The sequence below is a fragment of the Phocoena phocoena genome, chromosome 10 (genome assembly GCF_963924675.1).
Source record: "Phocoena phocoena chromosome 10, mPhoPho1.1, whole genome shotgun sequence".
Lineage (NCBI taxonomy): Eukaryota > Metazoa > Chordata > Mammalia > Artiodactyla > Phocoenidae > Phocoena > Phocoena phocoena.
Genome location: NC_089228.1, coordinates 64,132,963 through 64,158,927, shown reverse-complemented (window position 1 = coordinate 64,158,927; position 25,965 = coordinate 64,132,963). Strand labels below are relative to the sequence as shown.

Here is a 25,965-nt window from a genome sequence, read left to right as displayed (position 1 = left end):
ATTTGATTCTGTAAATAGTCTGTATCTTTGCCCACTTTTCTGTTGTTTATTTTTGTTCATTTATTTGTTGGTTTGTTGGCAATTTTACATAATAAGAAAGTTAGCCCATTGTCAGCCTTGTGTGTTGCAAAGTTTTCTGAGCTTTACATATTTCTTTAAAATTTATTTAGTCCGTGCAAATAAATTCAAAATATTTTTCAAATACATATTTTTATTTATGTCTTCTAGACTTTCTGTCTTGCTTAGGAAGACTCTTTTTGTTTTAAGAAGGATTATTTTAACGGGCTTCTTGAGGTATAATTTACTTACCACAAATTCACTCTTTGTACATGTAAAATTTAATGCTTTCAGTGAACTATAGTTTTTTTCTTTTAATTTATTTTTAATTGAGGTAACATTGGTTTATAACACTATATAAGTTTTATGTTACAACCTTATATTTCTATTTTTCTACACACTAGAGCATGCTCACTGCCAGATTTAGTTTCCATTCATCTTCATAGAGTTTATCCCCTTAACCCATTTCACCCTCCTCCCACTTCTGGGTATTTATCCAAAGACTATGAAAATTCTAACTCGAAAAGATATATGCGTCCCCATGTTTATCACAGCATTATTTGCAATAGCCGAGATATGGAAACAACCTAAGTGCCCACCAACAGATGAACGGATAAAAAAAAGATGTGGTATATATATATACGTATATATATATATGTATACGCACACACACACACATACAATGGAATACTATCAGCCATAAAGAAAGATGAAGTCTTGCCATTCACAACCACATGGATGGACCTTGAGTGTATGACCCTAAGTAAAATAAATCAGATGGAGAAAGAGAAATCTGTATGATTTTACTGATATGTGGACTGCAAAAACAAGTAAATAAAAACAAAATAAACAAGACATATCAAACAAAAATAAATGCTTAGATACAGAGAACAGAGTAGTGGTTACGGTGGTGTCTTTTGATTGGTTAATTCAACCTATTTACATTTAGGGTGAATATTGATAGATGAGGACATGGTACTGCCGTTCTATCTTTTGTTTTCTGGTTGTTTTATGTCTCTATTGCTTCTTTTTTCCTTGTGTTTCTATCTGCCATTTTAGTTTGGTGGTGTTAAAGGACGTTTTTCTCAGTTTCCTCTTTTTTAATGTTACATGTCTCTGCTCTAGGTTTATGTTTTGTTGTTACCATGAGATTTGTATAAAACATCTCATATATAAAATAGTCTTTTTTTCTGCTGATAGCATCTTATCTTCATTTACCTATATGACTTCTGTATTTTTCCTCTTCCCTTTTTATGTTTTTGTTGTCTCAAATTATCCCTTATGTTGTGTTTGTTCTCAGATTGAAGTAGCTATAGCTATTTTTATGCCTCGCCCCCCTTTTACCTTTATGCTACAATAAATGTTTGAAAACCTATTCTGATACAGAGCTGCAATTTTCTGCTTCTGTCTGTGTATCACCTTACTCAAAGTTGTGTGTACTTTTTACCTTTTTGAAAGCAGCTCTTTTGCCCCTTTCCTATTTGCCCATTTCTGTTCCTCTCTAACCTTAAAAGAACCTAATTATAGGAATGAGATCACTAGGCAATTGAAACTAACTCCCGACTTATGCTCTCCTGAATGCACACCATGCCTTGTCTAACCTGTTGATTCTTTTCCTAGATAAAAAGCAGTTAAAAAATGACTAGCTCTCTACCCCCAGCAGCTCAAACCTCCCCCCCCCCCCACCCCCTGCCGCAAGCAATCCTGCAGGAGATCACGCAGGCAAGATAACATCTGAAGAGAGAGTCAGCCAGTCTGCACTCAATGGAGAATGATGCAGAACCCAGCCTCCTGCCTTGGTGATTCACTGAGATTCTTTCCCTCCATTTTTCCCTTTAAAAACTGTCATGGCTGAGCAGAATCTTTGGAGTTGGTTTGGGAAACATGTCCACTTTCTCCCCAGATTTCTGGCTTTTCTGATTAAAGCACGTTTCCTTCCTACTGACACTTGCCTCTCAAATTATTGGCTTATGAATGGCGAACAACTGAACCTGGGTTCAGTTACATTTTTATTTCTGGTAGAAGAGCTCCTTCTTACATCTTTTCTAAGGAAGGTATATGTTGATGAGCTCTCTCAGCTTTCGTTTGTCTGAGAAAGTCTTTATTTCTCCTTCATCTCTGAATGACAACCTGGTTGGATAGAGTAGTCTTGGCTAACAGTTATCTTTCAGTATTTTGAGAATGTCATTCCACTCCCTCTTGACCTGTAGAATTTCTGCTAAGAACTCTGCTGATAAACTAATGGGGGTTCCTTTGCAGGTTACTATCCTTTTTTCCCTGGATGCCTTTAAAAAATTCTCTGTCATTGACTTTTTTTTTTTTTTTTTTTCTTTTTTTGGCTGTGCTGTGCAACATGTGGAATCTTAGTTCCCTGACCAGGGATTGAACCCGAGCCCCCTGCAGTGGAAGCACGGAGTCCTAACCACTGGACCACCAGGGAAGTCCCTGTCATTGACTTTTGACAATTTTAATATAATGTGTCTTGGAGATGGTCTTTTTGCATTAAGTTAATGAGGGGCTCTATTTGCTTCATTGACTTGTAGATTCAGTTCCTTCCCCTGGTTGGTAAGTTCTCAGCCATTCTTTCTTTTTTATTATATTAAAAAAAATATTTATTTTATTTATTCTTTTTTTTTTTTTTTTTTTTGCGGTACGCGGGCCTCTCACTGTTGTTGCCTCTCCCGTTGCGGAGCACAGGCTCCGGACGCGCAGGCTCAGCGGCCATGGCTCACGGGCCCAGCCGCTCTGCGGCATATGGGATCTTCGCGGACCGGGGCATGAACCCGTGTCCCCTGCATTGGCAGGTGGATTCTTAACCACTGTGCCACCAGGGAAGCCCCTCAGCCATTATTTCTTTAAATAAACTTCTCTCATCCCTTCTCGCTCTCTTCTGAGATACCCATCACCCTAATGTTGCCCTTCCTAAAAGAGTCAAATGGCTCTCACAGAATTTCCCCATTCTAAAAAGATGTCCGTGCTTGCTTTGACAGTACATATACTAAAATTGGAACCATAAAGAGAGAGATTAGCATGGCCCCTGCGCAAGGATGACACGCAAATTCGTGAAGCATTCCGTATTTTTATAGATAGCTAGTGGGAAGCAGCCACATAGCAACAGGGAGATCAGCTCGGTGCTTTGTGACCACCTAGAGGGGTGGAATAGGGAGGGTGGGAGGGAGACGCAAGAGGGAGGGGATATGGGCATATTTGTATACGTATAGCTGATTCACTTTGTTATAAAGCAGAAGCTAACACACCATTGTAAAGCAATTATACTCCAATCAAGATGTTAAAAAATAAAGAAAAAGATCTTTCTCTTTCCTCTTCTACTAGTATCATTTCTACATTTCTATCTTTGAGCTCACAAATTCTCTCTTCCATACTGTCTACTCTATTTCCAGTGCTTTCTCAAGAATTCTTCATCTCGTTTATTAGTTCTTTAACTCCAGAATTTCTATTTGGTTCTTTATTTTTTTTTTTTAGGGTTTCAATCTCTTTGGGAAAGTATTCCTTCTGTTCTGCCTTTGTGAGTTTCGTTGCTCGTTGAGTTTCTTCCTGCCAGTTGTTTTGAATTCTCTGTCAGTTAGATCACCATATCCCATGACCTTATGATTGTTTTCTGGAGAATTATTTACTTTTGTGGTACACTATTGCTGTGGTTCTTCATGGTGCTTGATGAGTTGTCCTCTGCCAGCACATTTGAAGTAGCGAGCACACTTCTATTCTGATGAATCGTGGGTTTAGAAGTTAGAGGCTTTTCTTTTGTTTTCCAGTAGGTGGCACTAGAGCACACGGTTTTGGTTTCTCTTACCTGAGCTGCCTCTGGTTATATTTGAGTTCTTCTGTCAGAGGTGTTGCAAGGTGCTCTCACTGTCACTTGTTGTGCCTCTGGAGTCATTGGTGCTTTGCTGCTGCCCGTGTTGCTGGTGTTGCCACTTAAGGCTCTGAGATGGGGGCTCTTCTGCTGTGTCTGGGGTCCCCTGAGTTGCCATTGGCTGTTGTTTCAACCTCCAAGTACTTTCTCTTTCCCAGAGGTCAGGGAGTGGGTCTGATCACAGGGTTGGTTCTCCCCGCAACCAGCCCCCACCCCTAAGTGGGGTCCAACTGTCACCTCATTAATATAACGAGACACCTTTGTGGCTCTCATCACTTTGGAAATTCCAAGTGTTTTAGGAGAACTGTGCCAGGAATGGGGAAAAAGACCAAATATAGATTACATTTTATGAAACCCAATATCACACTCTGGGAAAAATTAAGTTGCCTCTTGTGTAATTAAAAATTTGTTAAGATGATAAGTCTCATGGAAAGGAGTCTTATCACAATAAAGGTGGGGAACACAGGGAAATTTTTGGAGGTGATGGATATATTTAACTATTGGACAGGTACATTGATCAGCTCTGGAGGTGCCCTACCTGGGGCCCATCTGCTATGTAAAATAAGTAAAAAACAAATCAAAGCCAAATTGATTGGGTTTTCTCTACTACTAGCAGCAGAAAGTGTCTTCATTGAAATAGTCATGCCATACATTTTAATTCAACCTTATAATTTCACACCAGGTTTCAAATAAAATGAGAGGAATCATTTCTTCATCTCAGATAACAAAGCAAGAGTAAAGCTGCAACCTTGGGATCAAATAAAACTTATTTCAACTGTATGTCTATTGCAGACATGACTATCTCCTTATTAAATTCCTATAGCATGATGACTTATTTAGTGTAAATAATATACAATGCAACTAAGATGTTCAAAAAATAGACTGAATTTGCTTAAAAATAGAATAATAGTCTCTGACACTGGAGGAATTGTGCTCAAATGATTATTACTTTGAAATAAACTTCTAAATCAATCACTTACATTTAGAATTTCCTTCTATTTGACACTGACTCTTCAAATGGGACAAAATAAAAGAATCCTCTATTTTCTCAACGAATTTCTTTCTCTGAGACATGTCCAACAACTTTATATAATCTATATTACTTATAATTACTTCTAGTATAATAATTTACTTATATTCCCAAAGTCTATGGAATTTAGAATTATATAATGATTTAATAGTTGCACAATGTTTTATACAAGGGTAGAATATTTCTTTGATTTACTTTTCTAGCTTGTTTCTAATCACATACTTTTTGGCAAGTTTGTTTCCATTCTTATCGTCTGTTTTCAGTTTATGTAACTCCTTTTTAATCTTTTGGATTAAATTTACCATTTACCATTTACCAATCCCATTGACCATTGCAACAAAAAGAATAAAATACCTAGGAATAAACCTACATAGGGAGACAAAAGACCTGCATGCAGAAAATTATAAGACACTGATGAAAGAAATTAAAGATGATGCCAACAGATGGAGAGATATACCATGTTCTTGGATTGGAAGAATCAATATTGTGAAAATGACTATACTACCCAAAGCAATCTACAGATTCAATGCAATCCCTATCAAATTACCAATGGCATTTTTTACAGAACTAGAACAAAAAATCTTAAAATTTGTATGGAGACACAAAAGACCCCAAAGAGCCAAAGCAGTCTTGAGGGAAAAAAACGGAGCTGGAGGACTCAGACTCCCTGACTTCAGACTATACTACAAAGCTACAGTAATCAAGACAATATGGTACTGGCATAAAAACAGAAACAAAGATCAATGGAACAAGATAGAAAACCCAGAGGTAAACCCATGCACCTATGGCCAACTAATCTATGACAAAGGAGGCAAGGATATACAATGGAGAAAAGACAGCCTCTTCAATAAATGGTGCTGGGAAAACTGGACTGCTACATGTAAAAGAATGAAATTAGAACACTCCCTAACACCATACACAAAAATAAACTCAAAATGGATTAAAGACCTAAATGTAAGACCGGGCACTATAAAACTCTTAGAGGAAAACATAGGAAGAATACTCTTTGACATAAATCACAGCAAGATATTTTTTGATCCACTTCTTAGAGTAATGGAAATAAAAACAAAAATAAACAAGTGGACCTAATGAAACTTGAAAGCTTCTGCACAGCAAAGGAAACCATAAACAAGATGAAAAGACAACGCTCAGAATGGGAGAAAATATTTGTAAATGAATCATTGGACAAAGGATTAATCTCCAAAATATATAAACAGATCATGCAGTTCAATATTAAAAAAAAAAAACAAAACAAGCCAATCCAAAAATGGGCAGAAGACCTAAATAGACATTTCTCCAAAGGAGACATACAGATGGCCAAGAAGCACATGAAAAGTTGCTCAACATCACTAATTATTAGAGAAATGCAAATCAAAACTACAATGTGGTATCACGCCACACCGGTTAGAATGGGCATCATCAGAAAATCTACAAACAACAAACGCTGGAGAGGGTGTGGAGAAAAGGGAACCCTCTTGCACTGTTGGTGGGAATGTAAATTGATACAGCCACTATCGAGAACAGGATGGAGGTTTCTTAAAGAACTAAAAATAGAATTACCATATGACCCAGCAGTCCCACTACTGGGCATATACCCAGAGGAAACCATAATTCAAAAAGACACATACACCCCAATGTTCATTGCAGCACTATTTACAATAGCCAGGTCATGGGAGCAACCTAAACGCACATCGACAAATGAATGGATAAAGAAGATGTGGTACATATATACAATGGAATATTACTCAGCCATGAAAAGAAATGAAATTGGGTCATTTGTAGAGACATGGATGGATCTAGAGACTGTCATACAGAGTGAAGTAAGTCAGAAAGAGAAAAACAAATATCGTATATTAATGCATATATATGGAACCTAGAAAATGGTACAGATGAACTGGTTTGCAGAGCAGAAATTGAGACACAGATGTAGAGAAAAGACGTATGGACACCAAGGGGGGAAAGCGGTGGGCGGTGGGGGTGGGGGTGTGATGAATTGGGCAATTGGGATTGACATGTATACACTGACGTGTATAAAATGGATTACTAATAAGAAAAAAAAAAAAAGATGTACCTAATATAAAAGGGGTTTTTAATATGTGTTTGCTGAATAAATTAATCAATTAATTAATTTACTGGTGCACACTATATTTAGTGTTTAGTGATATAAAAAAATAAAATTTTGATTACATAAAATATTTGAATATTCTTCCATTTAAAATGGTTAAATAAGATATTCAGACAAGTCAAGCTTTCAAATCTGTCCATTACAACATATTTTCTCATTGTCATTTAGGCAACCACTTTTACAAACCTTGCATTGTTTCTATATACACATGTGAGTAGAATAGAATGGAATAGAATGGGTATAGCTAGATATTCTTATTCTCCTCCTCTCTCCTTTTGCTAATTTATTAAGCAAAATGTTGTATACTACATATACTCTCCTGTACCTTGCTCCAAATATATTTTGGAGATTATTCCATAGCAGGGTACAGAGAGCTTCTCATTTTTTTCTAGCTGCAGGGTACTTCATCGTTTATATCGGTGTATTCATGCATTCCCTTTTGTTTCCCAGCATTTTCTGTTTTCTGCTAAGGTAAGGTCCACACAGGATTCTCTCATGACAGACAGTTTGTCACACTATCTGGTGGGGGGCCTCAGAAATACATCTTTTCCACTACAGTGGCTTTGTCCTGATAGCTTTCTGAAAAGAGCACACCCCAAGTCAGAGTCAGCATGCCACTGATTTTTATTCAAAATATAGAAAAAAAAATTGAGGTGTTGAAATCTACCCTTAATAATAAAAGGAAAGTTCTAGAAGTACCCAGGTTTAGATATTTTCTTTTAAAAAAATCAGGGAAAAGAGACAAAAGAATGTGATTGAAGGCATCATATACTTACAAGTTACCTGCATGTCTTGTATTTGTTGTCCCCTTTCTGTATCCCATGGTGTGAAGGGACTTGTGTGTTTGTCTTTGAGAATGCAAAGATGTAGGAGACCAGGAAGTGGGTTCAGTAAGGGCTTTCTCCTAGCTCAGGGCAACACGCCTAAATACAGAATGCAGAAAACCCCCCGAGATAAAACAGGGAAGGAAGCAAGGAAACCTTCCAGATCACATGTGTCCAAAATTCCGGAATGTAAATGAAAATGGTCTTTGTTTTGTGATGCAACTCTCCCTTTCTCTTTTCCTTCTATTTCTTGTCCTTGATGCTGTATGAAGCAGAAGATTCACTCCCTGTGTATCTCAGAAAATAAATATAAGGAAATGAGGGCCAAAGGAGGCAGCAAGGGTAGAAAGCAAAGAGGATCAGGAAAGAATGAAATAAGGTACTGGAATCAACACTGGGAACTTCCAGGTCCAGGTTAGGGGCTGAGGAAGCCATCCAGGACATTTCCTGCAGGGTCATTCAACCAGATCCTGAGCAAACCAGATCCTGAGAAAGTACTCTTGTTGTGAAGAATGAGTGCTAAAGCAGGAAAACTTTTCGTGCTGTTAAGAAGCTGGGACAGAAGGTTCTTCTTTGTTTTTAAAATTTTTTTTATTGAAGTAGAGTTGATTTACAGTGCTATGCCAATCTCTGCTGTACAGCAAAGGGACTCAGTTACACACATATAGACATTCTTTTTTATATTCTTTTCCATTATGGTTCATCACAGGAGATTGGATATAGTTCCCTGCACTATACATTAGGACCTTGTTGTTTATCCATCCTATATATAATAGTTTGCATCTGCTAATCCCAAACTCCCACTCCATTCTTCCCCCCCCTCCCCTCCCCCTTGACAACCACAAATCTGTTCTCTATGTCTATGAGTCAGTTTCTGTTTTGTAGATAGGTTCATTTGTGCCATATTTTAGATTCCACATATAAGTGACATCATGTGGTATTTGTCTCTTTCCGACTTACTTCACTTAGTGTGATCACCTCTAGTTGATGGGACAGAAGGTTCTTGCTTGAGTGTTACCATCTTCATTTCAGCTCAGGAGTCCTACAGGAGACAGAGGAGAGGGTTTTTTCCAGACCTATCTCTTCATGCTGCTTCGTTCCCTCTTTTGGGGGGCCTCACGTTAAAGCCCTGTAGTAAGAAGGGGGAAATCATTCTTTTTCTTTTGGCGGTATGCGGGCCTCTCACTGTTGTGGCCTCTTCCGTTGTGGAGCACAGGCTCCGGACGCGCAGGCTCAGGGCCATGGCTCACGGGCCCAGCCACTCAGCAGCATGTGGGATCTTCCCGGACCGGGGCACAAACCTGTGTCCCCTGCATCGGCAGGCGGACCCTCAACCACTGCGCCACCAGGGAAGCCCGGGAAATCATTCTTAAGCCTCCCTGAGCCAAAGATACTTTAGAGCACAGGCCTCTTATATTATTTATTTATTTATTTTTAACTGAAGTATAGTTGATTTACAATGCTGTGTTCATTTCTGCTGTATAGCAAGGTGATTCAGTTATATATACACACACACATTTTCTTTTCCCTTATGGTTTATCCCAAGATACTGAATATAGTTCCCTGTGCTATACAGTAGGACCTTGTTGTTTAGCCATCCTATATGTAATAGTTTGCATCTGCTAACCCCAAACTCCCAATCCATCCCTCCCCCACGCCTTCCCCCTTGGCAAACACAAGTCTGTTCTCTTACTAGCTGGTGCAAAGTTTTATTGCAAACCACCTAATCAGAATTCAAAGTCTTTCTCATTTTGTCTGTCTCCTGTCTTGTCATCTCCACCACCATTTCTAGGAGACCAAATCCATCTCTAAAAGAGGCTGAAGGGGCATTACCTGTTGGCTGAAGTCCAGAGTATCCTAGGAAAGGGAAGGGAGGACGTATACTTAAAAGATACGGAGGCAAGTCTGTTCCCGGATACAATGTCCCCAGCCCCGGACTCCCCCCTCTCACCTGAGATTTCTCTACATCACCATCCATATCACCTGATGCCAGGGTGGAGAGGAGAGCAGACCCTGAGAGCATGTGACCTAGGAAGCTTCCGTCACGCAAATCCAGCATCATTTCATCAGCCTTAGCGTCTCTTCTTGCATTTGCCCCAGGATCTCCATCTGAGATCTCCATGCATGATAACCCTTCTCTTATCTGTACAGGCCATCACCTCTTATATTTCACTCATAAATAACCGCGGACTGTTGACTTCTGGATTTCCAGGAAATTTGAGATTGACTAGGTAAAGGTTGCTCGATGTGTTCTCTGAATATCGATGACCCTGTATGATGACCCTGTAGGATAGGGTCATTGATATTCAGAGAACTCACTGAGCAAAGCCATATTTCTTCCTCCAAGAAACCTGTGGGGCATCTCAGCTGCTAACAGCTTCCTTACCATTTTAATGCCCGATTAAGAGCAGCCCCACCCCAGGGAAGAGCAGACCCATAACACAGGCCCCGATTCTACTCAGCATCTTGTCTCGTGGAGGTTCACACCGTGTCCCTGAGAAAAGAAGCTAGTTTGGGTGATTATTACCCTGAATCCAACTTCTCTGAGACTCTGAGAGCTTTGACTGGGGGGAGAAGCCTGATATGAAAGAACTAGAATAATTGGCCATTCCTAGAAAAGGAATGGCTACAAGGTTCAGGCAGTGAATCGCTTAAATATCACAGCCCTGGCATAAGGCCACACGTCTTCAACATCTGATGGACGAGGAGCCTGGGACTGGTTGAGATTGAACTCCCCATCAGGACAGGAGCATCCCTGTAGAGGATGTGCCCCTTCTCAGGTCACAATAACAACTCAGAGCAGGAGTGTCAGAAGCACAAGCCCAGCCTGACGCAGGGGACTGGTGCCCAGGGCCAAGGGGTGACCATGACCTGTGATGTCATGGGAGGTTCAAAACAGGGACATCCTCTTTTCTGCTTGTCAGGCAGAACTGCCTCCCCAAGGAGTATAGGTATTTGTAGAAACCATCACGAGATGTCTGTAAACAATCAGGAGATTTCTATCACAGGATATCACAGGGCAGCCCCAATAACCTAAGATGAAGGAGAGAAGAACATGGAGAAAATGCACATATGCTGTGGGGAGAGGAGAAACCTCGGGGGTAAACAAGTCTCCTCCCTGATGGGTAAGGGATTTTCGAGGTCAGAAGGCTTCTCACTCCATTCCACTGTGACAGGGCTCGTCCAGCTGGGGTGCTCCACGTGGCAGGTGTAGACCTCTCCACTTTGAGGAACTATTTCAAGCATCACCATGGTCTGGAAGGTCCAGTCTCCATTAGGGATCAGGCCTGTAGAGACCACCCCCTGCCTCCTCTTCCTGGCCATTCTGGAAGCACCTGACTTCAGTGTGGCCTGGATAGAAACCATTCACAGAGCAGACCAGGAGGCTGTGGTGCCACAGGGGCTGGGTCTTTGCAGGATACACAGTCACTGTAGGCTCCAGTAGGAGAGAAAATGTAGAGGGAATAGCGAGGGAGACAGTAAGTCTCCTGACGAGATGTAGCCTTGTGCAGACCAGACTGCCATGTGGCTTAGGAGAAGTCAGTGTCATGGGTCTTGAATTTAACCCCTATAACAGGGCCTATTAGAGTTGAGAGACGTCGAGCAAAATTGTGGGGTTTCTTTTCATAATTTGAAACAGTTACCTATTGTTGAAGTGTTTACGAATTTTGCAAGATGCAGGGTGCATTCAATAAAAGGGTGATTTCTGTAACTAGGCTGCCTGTGTTCAAATCCAGGCTTTACTTCTAACTGGTTAATCCTGGGAGAGTTTTTAAATCCCTCTGTGCCTCGGTTTTCTCTCCTCTAAAGGAGGATAATGATATGAATTTACCTCTTCAAGTTAAATGAGTCGTATATACAATGGAATACTACTCAGTCATAAAAAAGAACGAAATAATGCCATTTGCAGCAACATGGATGGACCTAGAGATGATCATACTAAGTGAAGTAAGTCAGAAAGAGAAAGACAAATACCGTATGATATCAGTTATATGTGAAATCTAAAATATGACACAAATGAACTTATCTACGAAAGAGAAACAGACTCACGAACATAGAGAACAGACTTGTGGTTGCCAAGGAGGGTGGGGCTGGGGGAGGGATGGAGTGGGAGGCTGGGGTTAGCAGATGTAAGCTATTATACTGTATATGGAATGGATAAACAACAAGGTCCTACTGTATAGCCCAGAGAACTATATTCAATATCCTATGATAAACCATAATGGAAAAGAATATTTTAAAACGGATGTATATATGTATAACTGAATCACTTTGCTGTACAGCAGAGATTAACACAACATTGTAAATCAACTATACTTCAATAAAAAATATTGATCATCATATTAAAAAAAAAAAGAGCTAATGGACTTAAACCATGTAAGGAAATGGTTGGGGGAATTCCCTGGTGGTCCAGTGGTTAGGATCTGCGCTCTCACTGCTGAAGGCCTGGGTTCAGTCCCTGGTCAGGGAATTAAAGTCCCACAAGCCGCACAGGGAGGACCAAAAAAGAAAAAAAAGAGATGGCCAGAACTTAGCCTTCAGTATATGTCAGTTACTTATTGAATGTTTTTACTGTGAAAGAAAGTGTGATTCACAGCTTAAGGGTAAATTAGGGAACAGTAGTGGGGTAGATAGAGATGTAGAGTGTGAAATCCTGGTTACACTGACTCAATGGACTCACATCTTAGAACAGCACAGAAATGGTTCTTCCCCTGAGAAGCAGAAATAGACAGAGGTCATTCTCTAACGCTATGAGTTGTGCTTCAAGGAAAGCATGAGTCCTGCAGAGGAAAAGGAACAAGGAAAGTTAATCATTTAAAAAGTTTTTATTGTTTTATACTCAGCTGATGGATCTCTCTCTCTCTCTCTCTTTTTTTTTTACCCCCAAAAAAGCCACATCTAGTTTTTCAATTGTTATCATTTTAGAATTCTCTCTCCTTCTAAACTGACATTTGAGATTAGGGCAGGGTCTGGGACTCTTCACGTCTGAGACAGCCTCTAGCAGTCTCAGGCCCTCAATAAATACAGTTATTTTAAAAGAAAGGAGAGGGACTTCCCTGGAGGTCCAGTGTTTAAGACTCCGCCCTCCCAATGCTCAGGGCCTGGGTTTGATCCCTGGTTGGGGGACTAAGATCCCACATACTGCAACTAAGCCTGCGTGCCACAACTAGAGAAGCCCTTGTGTGGCAACTAGACCCAGCACAGTCAAAATAAAATAAATAAATAAATAAATAAATAAAAAGGAGAAATGGGGGACACATTTGTACAGTACCACAAAATAGCAGATTTAAGACCGATGGTAAATCATTAGTCACAATTTTTCGGTTTCTATTTCAGTAAGTAAAAAATGTTAAATTCTCAACATGGAAAATATTGAACAGAATCTAATAGAAACCACAAACTGGAGAAAATGTTGAATCAAGTATCAGCAAAGTGTTAATAATCTTACTGCATAGACAACCCATAAAATTACTGAGAAAAACACTAGGACCCTAGTGGCAACAGATCAATAGATAATGCTTTGGGCAGTCATTACAATTGGGGGAAAAAAAAGAGAGAAGAACTTTAGAGATAAAAGAAATGTAAGTTAAAACTAATAAGATATAAATTTCTAACTAAGTGGCAATATGGAAAATAAAATCTATCAATGGGGAATGTGAGGTAAATTGTTCACAACCATACAAAGGGAAAGCACAACTACTTAAGTACTATTAACATTATAAAAATAGTAACATAAGTATGGTATTATTATTTTTTTTGCGGTACGCGGGCCTCTCACTGTTGTGGCCTCTCCCGTTGCGGAGCACAGGCTCCGGACGCGCAGGCTCAGCGGCCATGGCTCACGGGCCCAGCCGCTCCGCGGCATGTGGGATCTTCCCGGACCGGGGCACGAACCCGTGTCTCCTGCATCGGCAGGCAGACTCTCAACCACTGCGCCACCAGGGAAGCGCCTTTTATGGTATTATTAAGTAACAAAATTATATCTGAAAAGCTAGCTTCACAATCATTTCAAATATGTAAAAATATACACACTAAGAAAGCAAAAGAGTAGTTGGAAATTCAGACCTAAAAGTAGCCTCAGAAAGGTCGGAGGTGAGTGGGAGGTTCTTCTCCGCTGCACCCCTAGTGATTAGTCTCCCTCACAAATTTCATTCTCAAAGAAACGCGCCTGCACACAGACGCCGGCACATTTATTTCAGGGGTTTCAGGAGTAAGGGGGTGTGTGCCCAGAGCAGACTGGGGCTCCTCTCACGCTCTCCCAAGCCTCTTACATTCCTCACCTCTCCTCCCCTCCCCTCCCCCAACCACAGACACCTGGAGGTCCCTTCCCGCATCTCTGACCACCCGCCCCAGTCAGCCCTTTCCTCTGTCTCTCCTCCCCGAGACTCTCCCAGGGCGGCAGCGGAGGATGCCTGGAGCCCTCCCTCCTGCATCCCTCTCCCCATAGCCCCCTCCCTCCCGGTCCTCTCAGACCCCAGGCCCACTCCCCCCACCATACACACACTCTCTCCCCTCTCACCAGCATACGTCGACAAAATCTCACTTTAGTTTTCCCACAGAAGGCTCTCACGTGTACCCTCGTAACTTGTACTTGTCCACAATCCTACACACTCACCCTGGACTCAGTCCCTCTGTCTCTGTGTCTCTCTGTCTCTGTCACAGCCCCCCCACCTCCACCCCCACCCCACCCCCGACCTCGCCGCCGCACGGTGCTGCTCTCCAAGAACTTGTAGTTAATCCTGCAGAAGGTGTGCACGGCGGCCCGCGCCCGCTGCAGGGCATCCTTCTGGCGGTTCCAGAGCTCCGCGGCCGGCCGCCCCAGCTCGCTCACCGCCAGGTCCTCCCCTACGTGGCTGTCGAAGCGCACCAGCTCCTCCCGGTTATAGATGTACCTGTCCAGGAAGTGCACCTGCCGCGTGCTGTTGGAGAAATGACACTCGGACTTTACCTGCACCATGAAAAGTGCTGTGGGGACAGGAATGATGTTGTCACCCGGGCGCATGGGAAGAGAATGGCGGTGACGCCCACCGATGACAGGCGCCCGGGCACAGGCCGGGGGCGCTAGTACTCCCTCGGAGGCTCTACCGGCACCCCACGGGTTCATCTTCCACCTGCCAGCGGTGGAGGAAGGACGTGCTGGGCGGAAGAGACCCCTCTGCTCCTGAGCCATTCGGGCTCCACTTGGCTTCCATGCTCGCCTGGACATCTCCAAGTGTGAAGTGGACTGGGATTTGCCCCATCACCATCTCCTCTTAGGAGCCTCCTTCATTCTGTAAGTACTTGGTTAGGGCTGTGCTTGTGTCCAAATTTCGCTGTCCCTTGGGACTCCAAGGAAGGGAACACAGCCGTCTCCCCTCTACTTGTGGAGCTTAAAATTTAGTGAAAGTGATGGACAAAAGCCAAACACGCAAGAATTTATACAGAAGTGAGAAAAGTCAGGATAAAAGTGTGGCGTTCTATAGCAGAGAATGATAGGATGACCTAAATTAGGTTAGGGTGCCAGAGAAGTGGTCTCTGAAGACCACTTTAAGTGGTAACATAAAAGGTTACGTGGATGTGAGCTAGAGGAAGTGTGTGTGTGTGTGTGTGTGTGTGTGTGTGTTTAGGGGAAAAAGAGAGACACATTTTAGGTAATGGTAATACTGTGTGGAAAAGCTGAAAGAATTGATGAACTTCCTCTAGAAAGTTCACTGAAGCACAGAGAGTGAGAGGAAGGAGGGGAAAAGATTAGACTGGAAAAATCACATGGAACCAGGCACTTAAAATCCTTGTAGGTGACATTAGGATTTTGACTTTATGCTAAACGTAATGAGAACTATTGAAGAGTTTTAGGAGATTAAAACCATAACCCCAATACAGGTCCACAATTCCTTTTCTGCATTTCCAAATCTGGATAGCTCACAAAATCAGATTTTCTAAAAATTTGCTGCTAAAATTCGTTTGGCAAATCTGACCTGCTGAGGGAAGGGGTCAAACGTGTCTCAGAGCTCTTATTGGTTACATATGGTTCCGTAGCTTCACTGTGTGTAAAGATACATATAGACATAAATATACACATATATATCATATGAATGCACATATTTTTGATTTTTTGGTATTAAATTACAGTATCATTAACATTATGTTAGTTCCAAGTGTACGACATAATGATTCAATATTGTTAAAAGTTATACTCCATTTAAAGTTATTACAAAATAATGGTTATATTTCCCTGTGTTGTACAGTATATCTTGTTGCTTATTTATTTTATTCACAGTAGTTTGTATCTCTTAATCCCACACTTTTATCTTGCCCCTCTCCCCTTCCATTTCCACACTTGTAGCCACTAGTTCACTCTTTGTGAGTCTGTTTCTGTTTTGTCATATACATTTGTTTTATTTTTTAGATTCCACTTATAAGTGATAACATAGAGTATTTGACTTTCTCTGACTTATTCCACTAACCATAATACTCTGTAGGTCCATCCTCATTGTTGCAAATGGCAGAATTTCATTCTTTTTTATGGCTGAGTAATAGTCCACTGTGTATATGTGTGTGTGTGTGTGTGTGTATATATATATATATATATATATATATATATATATACACAAACCACATCTTTACCCATTCATTTGTTGATGGACACTTAGGTTGCTTCTGCATCTTGGATATTTGTAAATAATGCTGCAGTGAACATTGCGTTGCATGTATGTTTTCAAATGAATGTTTTTGTTTCTTTCAAAAATGAAAATATTTTTGTCTTTAGATTTAGTTGAATTGTGAAAATGTCAAAAAGAGTTAAAGAATAACCCTGTGGTTAAAGGTAAGAAGAATAAATGGAAGTTTCTGATATCATTAATAGTGTGGAAAGTAGCATTGCTGCAGAAATTTGAGGCATTTTACTGAAAAATATTGTAACAGCCACCACTATTTATGACTTAAAAAGACAAGTTGTTGAAATCAAATAGAGGTGTGATGACCAAGAACTCGTGACATTTTGAAAAACATGGCGTAAGGCAAAAAATAAAAATGATCTTGAACTTGCTTTGATTGAATGGATTCAACAAGAAAGTAATGAATTTGTTCAACTGTCTAGTTTTGGGGGTAATGAAACAAGCTAAATAAAACCACGAAGAGTTGAACTGGAAGGTGAATGTGTGTAGAAAGTGTAAGTCTAGAATTTTTAGAAGCAGCATAGTGTATATAAAGCAGTGTTTTCAACCTCAGCACTATAGACATTTTGGACCAGGTGGTTCTTTGTGGCTGGGGAGAGGGAGCTGTTCTGTGCATAGTAGCCTGTCTATCAGCTTTCCGGGCCTCTACCCACTAGTTGTCAAAAGAACCCCCCTGTGTGACAACTAAAAATGGCGCTATCTGGAGCCAATGTTCTGCGGCAGGTGAAGGAACGGGGAGAAAGAGTGCTGAGCTGTCGTTGGGTGAGAACCATGGGTGTAAATCATATGAAAAAACTGTCCCGGAGAAACCACTCTCAAGTATGGAGCAGCTGAGAGTGACATAGAAAAATTTGCCAATATTATTTCTGTTGAAAATCTTGGTCCTACATGAAATATGTTTTTTGGGAAGCCGGTCCCAGTGAAGAGCTGTTTTTTCCAATAAAATAAATTTGTTCAGTCCAACCAAAGTTGACTGATTTCTTTGCCTTGGCAATTAGTCACTGTGATATTGTGATTTATGATAAGAAACATGTATTTGTTCTTCATCCCCGTTTCTGCCACAGGTCTCCTAAAACCCTGGAAATTTCCTAAGGGGTAAAATCAATAAATGAGTCTTTTATATTAATTAGGTGACTTTTGGATCCAGTCTAAGGAGATGTACTGGTCCATAGTCCTCCCTATCTCAATAAACAGCACCACCATCCACCTATAGTTACCATGCAAGACAAAATCCTGAGGGATAAGCTTTTGATGTTCTATCTTCCAACTCCCACCATTTAATTCATTAACAAGTCACTCAACAATCTATCCCAAATCTGTTCACTTCATCGCTACTACACTAAATGAAGTCACAGGCACATCTTCCCTGGAGAACCCTTCTACTCTCCCCTAACTGGTCTCTGTAACTTCACTTGGAACCCCTGCAATCCAATCTCCATGTGGCAGCTGGAATTAGTTTTTAAAATAAATATAAATGGACTCTCCTTGTAACCCCTTAGTAGCTTCACATAGCTCTGTAAATAAAAGTCAAATTTCTCACTATGGCCATCAGGGCCTAACATGATTTGACTCCTGACTTTCTCTCTAACCTCATCTTATTCCACTCCCCAACTTGCTTTCTCTGCTTCAGCTCCTCTAACCTTCTTTCCATCCCTTAAACACAGCAAACATCTTCCCACACTTTGACCTTTCCCCTGGTTCCTCTCCCTGGAGCATTTGTCCCTTAGATCCTTTCCATGTCTGGCTTATTCTCATCATTTATGTCTCAAATGAATGTCACAGGGAGAGCCCTGTAGATACTTGCAGTGAAGTCAGGTGAATACAATTTTCTCAGTCCCTTAACCCTCATATTTTTTTTCAGAGCATTTATTGCTGTTTGAAATGTTCTTCTTGGTTCAATGTTTATCGGGTTGTTGTCTTTCTCTCTTGTCATTAGGTAACTTCCATGATCATAAGGGACTTTTTTTCTGTTATTCAAATAGAATCCTCTGTGCCTAGGACAGAGCCTGGTATATAATAGTTGCTCAAAGAAGTATTTGTCATCTAAATGAATAAAGCCATAGTTTTGGGAATTGATCTTTGTGGGGCTCCTGGTAAAGCAAGAAGGGGCTCCAGTTCCAACACACTTTTGTAATCATGACACCTTATGTCTCTTCTACTTTCCTGTGAGAAATTCAGACTAACTTGCTCTTTCTCCTCTTACTACTTGGAAGAAACATTCACAGGTAAGGAAAAGGTGATTTTTAAGAGACAGGGAACATTTCATGAAGTTTCATTTCATCCAATGCGTCTGTTATAGTGCTGAGGGTTTGTGCAAACCAGGGATTTTTAGTAACGGTGATGACATAGTAGGGGAAAGAATAGGGAGAAACTGGAAGGAGAGGTAACCAAAGACGGCTAATTATGGAAAATAGATGGTATGATGAATGAACCTATGAAATTTGGGCCCAAGAGTCCAAGAGGTCAATGAGTTCCCTTGATTTCCTTACTGGCTTTCAGCCCTATGGGATGGAAACAGCCTTCACACGTTCTGTATCCTGCTCAGGGTGTATGGTTTGAACCATATGAAATTGCTGATATTTGACTATTTGGAGTTTATAAAAATATAATTTCATAATTTATTCTATACTAGTTGAATCTCTTCTTGTGGGTTCAGGCCAGAGAAAGAGGAGATGTAGGAGAAACTGATAGGATAGAAAGGTTCAAAATAGAATAAGCACTAACCTGTGTCAGGTTTTCCGTTCTTATGAGTTCTTTAAGGCATCACAGAATGCCCCTTAGATGCTCCTTAACTACAGGGTCATTCTCAGTACTAAGGATCCCCGCTTCAGGTCCAGAGTGCTTTACGCAGGAGAAATAGGGAGAAAACTAACCCCAGCTTTTGTCAGAGTACCTCCAGTACAGGCATACAGGCCTTATGAACAGTGGGGTTTAGGGAGAAAGAAAAGGAGACAATAGATAACCAACAAGGACTTACTGTACAGCACAGGGAACTCTACTCAATATTTTGTAATAACCTATAAGGGAAAAGAATCTGTAAAAGAATATATATATATATATATAATATATAATATATATATATAACTGAAGTGCTGTGCTGTACACCTGAAACTAACTCGATATTGTAAATCAACTATACTTCAACTTAAAAAAAAGAAAAGAAAAGGAGACAATGGTGAGGTCTCTTGATACATCCTCACGTATTAGTGAGAGGTAGCCTCATCACAGATCCCATGGACATAACACAGGATCTTCTAGGAGAGATCTTCCTAATTCCTTTTGAGTCCCCATAAAATTTTCAGAGGATTATTCCCATTTTCTGGCATAACTCAACAGAATAAAGGGAACCACGGATGGGAATTATTTTGAAATCATTAGTAATCATTTTAGATTATTTTTGAAAGCATTTCTAAATCCTCTCAAAACCCCGAGGGAATGGGATATAAGGCTGGAGACGTTTTATTAGAAGAGAGTTGACAAGAAATAGCCTATATGTATATATACGACGGCACCTTATGCTGGTCTTACAAAGAGGGCAAGTATCCAGGCTCCTTTTGTTTGTGGAAGGAATTGAGGATCCATATGATAAAGGTAAGTAGTCACTGAAGAAGATGTCGGTGTTTTAAGTGACATGGCCTGGACCCAGACAAAGCTAACTCCCTCCCTTCCCCCACACCCCAAAATAGCTCACCATCCAAGGCGTGCACTTACCTCTCCAGCCCAAGCCAGGAGCGGGCTCAGCACCATGAGTATCACTGTCAGTATTACTGTCCAGGAGCCTGCGGGGAACCAAAGGCACACCATGCAGAAGAAGAGAAGACAGGGTGCACGGGAGCAGACAAATCTCAGGGAGGACTAGGACCCTCCTCTAACCCACATCTCAAATATTACCGACCAAGGAACTCATTTCTTTGTTCCTGGATTGGGTGGTCTCAGTTTTGGAGAACCAATCAGATTCATCTGTGAATATCATCATCAGTTGCTGGTTAGATACTCAATATGAAGTTCCTCTTTTGAAACTCAATTTCCTTCCTTAGGAGGATTGTTTTAATTTCGTGCTTTAAAGGTTTGATCCAGTTGTATTTGTAACATTTTAACTGGGGCCCTATTGTGAGCCAGCTCCGTGCTGGTCAGCGATGGTCACCCAAGTTTTTCAGGATTGTCTCCAGATACTGTCACTGAGTTTAGTGGGACCTCCAGGATACACATAGAGAAAGCGGCTTATCGGGGGTAATCCTTGTGGAATGGAGGGTCTTGAAGGTACCTTTGTAGAGCATGTAAATAACAATGTAATAGGGTCAATGTCCAAATCACATTCTGCAGGGGGCTGAGAGATGATAAAGGACTCAAATCGGCCTTTGGCACAGCAACTCTGCTTTAGAATAATTAATCTTTTATGTGAAAAAGTGATCAATCCATTCCTCCTAGTTCCCTTTTTGACTTCCTCATTTAATTGGGGATATTTCCCTTTCTTTCTCTTTAAAACATTTTTAAATTTTATTTCATTTATTTTTTATACAGCAGGTTCTTACTAGTTATCTATTTTATACATATTAGTGTATATATGCAAACCCAATCTCCCAATTCATCCCACCATCACCACCCCCCACCATCAGTTTCCTCCCTTGGTGTTCATACGTTTGTTCTCTACATCTGTGACTCTATTTTAGCCCTGCAAACCTGCTCATCTGTACCATTTTTCTAGGTTCCACATATATGCGTTAATATACGATATTTGTTTTTATCTTTCTGACTTACTTCACTCTGTGTGACAGTCTCTAGATCCATCCACGTCTCTACAAATGACCCAATTTCGTTCCTTTTTATGGCTGAGTAATATTCCATTGTATATATGTACCACATCTTCTTTATCCATTTGTCTGTTGATGGGCATTTAGGTTGCTTCCATGACCTAGCTCTTGTAAACAGTACTGCAACGAATATTGGGGTGCATGTTTCTTTTTGAATTATGGTTTCCTCTGGGTATACACCCAGTAATGGTATTGCTGGGTCATATGGTAATTCTATTTTTAGTTTTTTAAGGAACCTCCATACTGTTCTCCATAGTGGCTGTATCAATTTACATTCCCACCAACAGTGCAAGAGGGATCCCTTTTCTCCACACCCTCTCCAGCATTTGTTGTTTGTAGATTTTCTGATGATGCCCATTCTAATTGGTGTGAGGTGATACCTCATTGTAGTTTTGATTTGCATTTCTCTAATAACTAGTGATGTTGAGCAGCTTTTCATGTGCTTCTTGGCCATCTGTATGTCTTTGGAGAAATGTCTATTTATGTCTTCTGTCCAGTTTTTGATTGGGTTGTTTGTTTTCTTAATATTGAGCTGCATGAGCTGTTTATATATTTTGGAGATTAATCCTTTGTCCGTTAATTCATTTGCAAATATATTCTCCCATTTTGAGGGTTGTCTTCTCCTCTTGACTGTAGTTTCCTTTGCTTTGCAAAAGTTTCATTAGGTCCCACTTGTTTATTTTGTTTTTATTTCCATTACTCTAGGAAGTGGATCAAAAAATATCTTGCTGTGATTTATGTCAAAGAGTGTTCTTCCTATGTTTTCCTCTAAGAGTTTCATAGTGTCTGGTCTTACATTTAGGTCTCTAATCCAGTTTGAGCTTATTTTTGTGTATGGTGTTAGGGAGTGTTCTGATTTCATTCTTTTACATGTAACTGTCCAGTTTTCCCAACACCACTTATTGAAGAGATTGTCTTTTCTGCATTGTATATCCTTGCCTCCTTTGTCATAGCTTAGTTGACCATAGGTGCGTGGGTTTATCTCTGGGCTTTCTATCCTGTACCAGTGATCTATATTTCTGGTTTTGTGCCAGTACCATATTGTCTTGATTACTGTAGCTTTGTAGTATAGTCTGAAGTCAGGGAGTCTGATTCCTCCAGCTCTGTTTTTTTTCCCTCAATATTGCTTTGGCTATTCGGGGTCTTTTGTGTCTTCATACAAATTTTAAGATTTTTTGTTCTAGTTCTGTAAAAAGTGCCATTGGTAATTTGACAGGGATTGCATTGAATCTGTAGATTGCTTTGGGTAGTATAGTCATTTTCACAATATTGATTCCTCCAGTCCAAGAACATGGTGTATCTCTCTCCATCTGTTTGTGTCATGTTTGATTTCTTTCATCAGTGTCTTATTGTTTTCTGAGTACATGTCTTTTAACTCTTTAGGTAGGTTTATTCCTAGGTATTTTATTCTTTTTGTTGCAGTGGTGAATGGGATTGTTTCCTTAATTTCTCTTTCTGATCTTTCGTTGTTAGTGTATAGGAATGCAAGAGATCTCTGTGCATTAATTTTGTATCCTGCAACTTTACCAAATTCATTGATTAGCTCTAGTAGTTTTCTGGTGGCATTTTTAGGATTCCCTATGTATAGTATCATGTCATCTGCAAACAGTGACAGTTTCACTTCTTCTTTTCCAATTTGTATTCCTTTTACTTCTTTCTCTTCTCTGATTGCCGTGGCTAGGACTTCCAAAATTATGTTGAGTAATAGTGGTAAAGGGGACATCCTTGTCTTGTTCTTAATCTTAGAGGAAATGCATTCATTTTCTCACCATTGAGAATGATGTTGGCTGTGGGTTTGTCATATATGGCCTTTATTATGTTGAGGTAAGTTCCCTCTATGCCCACTTTCTGGAGGGTTTTTATCATAAATGGGTGTTGAATTTTGTCAAAATCTTTTTCTGCATCTATTGAGATGATCATGTGGTTTTTCTTCTTCAATTTGTTAATATGGTGTATCACATTGATTGATTTGCATATATTGCAGAATCCTTGCATCCCTTGGATAAACCCCACTTGATCATGGTGTATGATCCCTTTAATGTGTTGTTGGATTCTGTTTGCTAGTATTTTGTTGAGGATTTTTGCATGTATATTCATGAGTGATATTGGTCTGTAATTTTCTTTTTTTGTAGTATCTTTGTCTGGTTTAGGTATCAGGGTGATGGTGGCCTCATAGAATGAGTTTGGGAGTGTTTCTTCCTCTGCAATTTTTTGGAAGAGTTTGAGAAGGATGGGTGTTAGCTCTTCTCTAAATGTCTGATAGAATTCACCTGTGAAGCCATCTGGTCCTGGACTTTTGTTTGTTGGAAGATTTTTAATCACAGTTTCAATTTCATTACTTGTGATTGGTCTGTTCATATTTTCTTTCTTTTTTTTTTAACATCTTTATTGGGGTATAATTGCTTTACAATGCTGTGTTAGTTTCTGCTTTATAACAAAGTGAATCAGTTATACATATACATATGTTCCCGTATCTCTTCCCTCTTGTGTCTCCCTCCCTCCAACCCTCCCTATTGTTCATATTTTCTATTTCTTCCTGGTTCAGTCTTGGAAGGTTATATCTTTTTAAGAATTTGTCCATTTCTTCCAGGTTGTCCATTTTACTGGCATAGAGTTGCTTGTAGTAGTCTCTTAGGATGCTTTGTATTTCTGCCGTGTCTGTTGTACTTCTGCTTTTTCATGTCTAATTTTATTGATTTGAGTCCTCTCCCTCTTTTTCTTCATGAGTCTGGCTAATGGTTTATCAATTTTGTTTATCTTCTCAAACAATCAGCTTTTAGTTTTATTGACATTGCTATTGTTTTCTTTGTTTCTATTTCATTTATTTCTGCTCTGATCTTTTTGATTTCTTTCCTTCTGCTAACTTTGGGTTTTGTTTGTTCTTCTTTGTCTAGTTCCTTTAGGTGTAAGGTTACATTGTTTATTTGAGATTTTTCTTGTTTCTTGAGGTAGGCTTGTATAGCTAAACTTCCCTCTTAGAACTGATTTAGCTGCATCCCATAGGTTTTGGATCGTCGTGTTTTCATTGTCATTTGCCTCTAGGTATTTTTTGATTTCCTCTTTGATTTCTTCAGTGATCTCTTGGCTATTTAGTAACGTATTGTTTAGCCTCCATGTGTTTGTGTTTTTTACGTTTTTTTCCCTGTGATTCATTTCTAATCTCATAGCATTGTGGTCGGAGAAGATGCTTGATATGATTTCAGTTTTCTTAAATTTACCGAGGCTTGATTTGTGACCCAAGATGTGATCTATCCTGGAGAATGTTCCGTGTGCACTTGAGAAGAAAGTGTAGTCTGCTGTTTTTGGATGGAATGTCCTATAAATATCAATTAAACCTATCTGGTCTATTGTGTCATTTAAACCTTCTGCTTCCTTATTTATTTTCATTTTGGATGATCTGTCCATTGGTGTAACTGAGGTGTAAGCCCCCCAGTATTATTGTGTTACTGTCGATTTCCTCTTTTATAGCTGTTAGCCATTGCCTTATGTATTGAGGTGCTCCTATGTTGGGTGCATATATATTTGTAATTGTTATATCTTCTCGGATTGATCCCTTGATCATTATGTAGTGTCCTTCCTTGTCTCTTGTAACATTCTTTAAAGTCTATTTTATCTGATATGAGTATTGCTACTCCAGCTTTCTTTTGATTTCCATTTGCATGGAATATCTTTTTCCATTCCCTCACTTTCAGTCTGTATGTGTCCCTAGGTCTGAAGTGGGTCTCTTGTAGACAGCATATATATGGGGCTCGTTTTTGTATCCATTCAGCCAGCCTGTGTCTTTTGGTTGGAGCATTTAATCCATTCACATTTAAGGTAATCATCGATACGTATGTTCCTATGACCATTTTGTTTATTGTTTTGGGTTTGTTTTCGTTGGTCCTTTTCTTCTCTTGTGTTTCCCACTTAGAGAAGCTCCTTTAGCATTTGTTATAGAGCTGGTTTGGTGGTGCTGAATTCTCTTAGCTTTTGCTTGTCTGTAAAGCTTTTGATTTCCCCATCGAATCTGAATGAGATCCTTGCCAGGTACAGTAATCTTGGTTGTAGGTTCTTCCCTTTCATCACTTAAATATATTGTGCCACTCCGTTCTGGCTTGTAGAGTTTCTGCTGGGAAATCAGCTGTTAACTTTATGGGAGTTCCCTTGTATGTTGTTTTTCCCTTGATGCTTTCAATAATTTTTCTTGTCTTTAATTTTTGCCAATCTGATTACTATGTGTCTTGGCATGTTTCTCCTTGGGTTTATCCTGCCTGGGACTCTCTGTGCTTCCTGGACTTGGGTGGCTATTTCCTTTCCCATGTTAGGAAAGTTTTCAACTATAATCTCTTCAAATATTTTCTCGGGTCCTTCTGACTCTCTTCTCCTTCCGGGACCCCTTTAATGCAAATGTTGTTGCATTTAATATTGTCCCAGAGGTCTCTTAGGCTGTCTTCATTTCTTTTCATTCTTTTTTCTTTATTCTGTTACACAGCAGTGAATTCCACCATTCTGTCTTCCAGGTCACTTATCCGTTCTTCTGCTTCAGTTATTCTGCTATTGATTCCTTCTAGTGTAGTTTTCATTTCAGTTATTGTATTGTTCATCTCTGTT

General features: G+C 40.0%; 1 non-coding gene and 1 pseudogene across 1 annotated transcript; one reads left to right on the top strand and one right to left on the bottom strand.

Moving 5' to 3' along the window:
* Positions 1-3,031: 3,031 nt before the first annotated feature.
* On the top strand, positions 3,032-3,139 carry LOC136130137 (U6 spliceosomal RNA). The gene has a single exon (XR_010656328.1). It is a non-coding gene; the product is annotated as a U6 spliceosomal RNA (small nuclear RNA).
* A 7,161-nt stretch (positions 3,140-10,300) lies between these two features.
* On the bottom strand, positions 10,301-20,368 carry LOC136129603 (DLA class II histocompatibility antigen, DR-1 beta chain-like; annotated as a pseudogene).
* Positions 20,369-25,965: the final 5,597 nt, after the last annotated feature.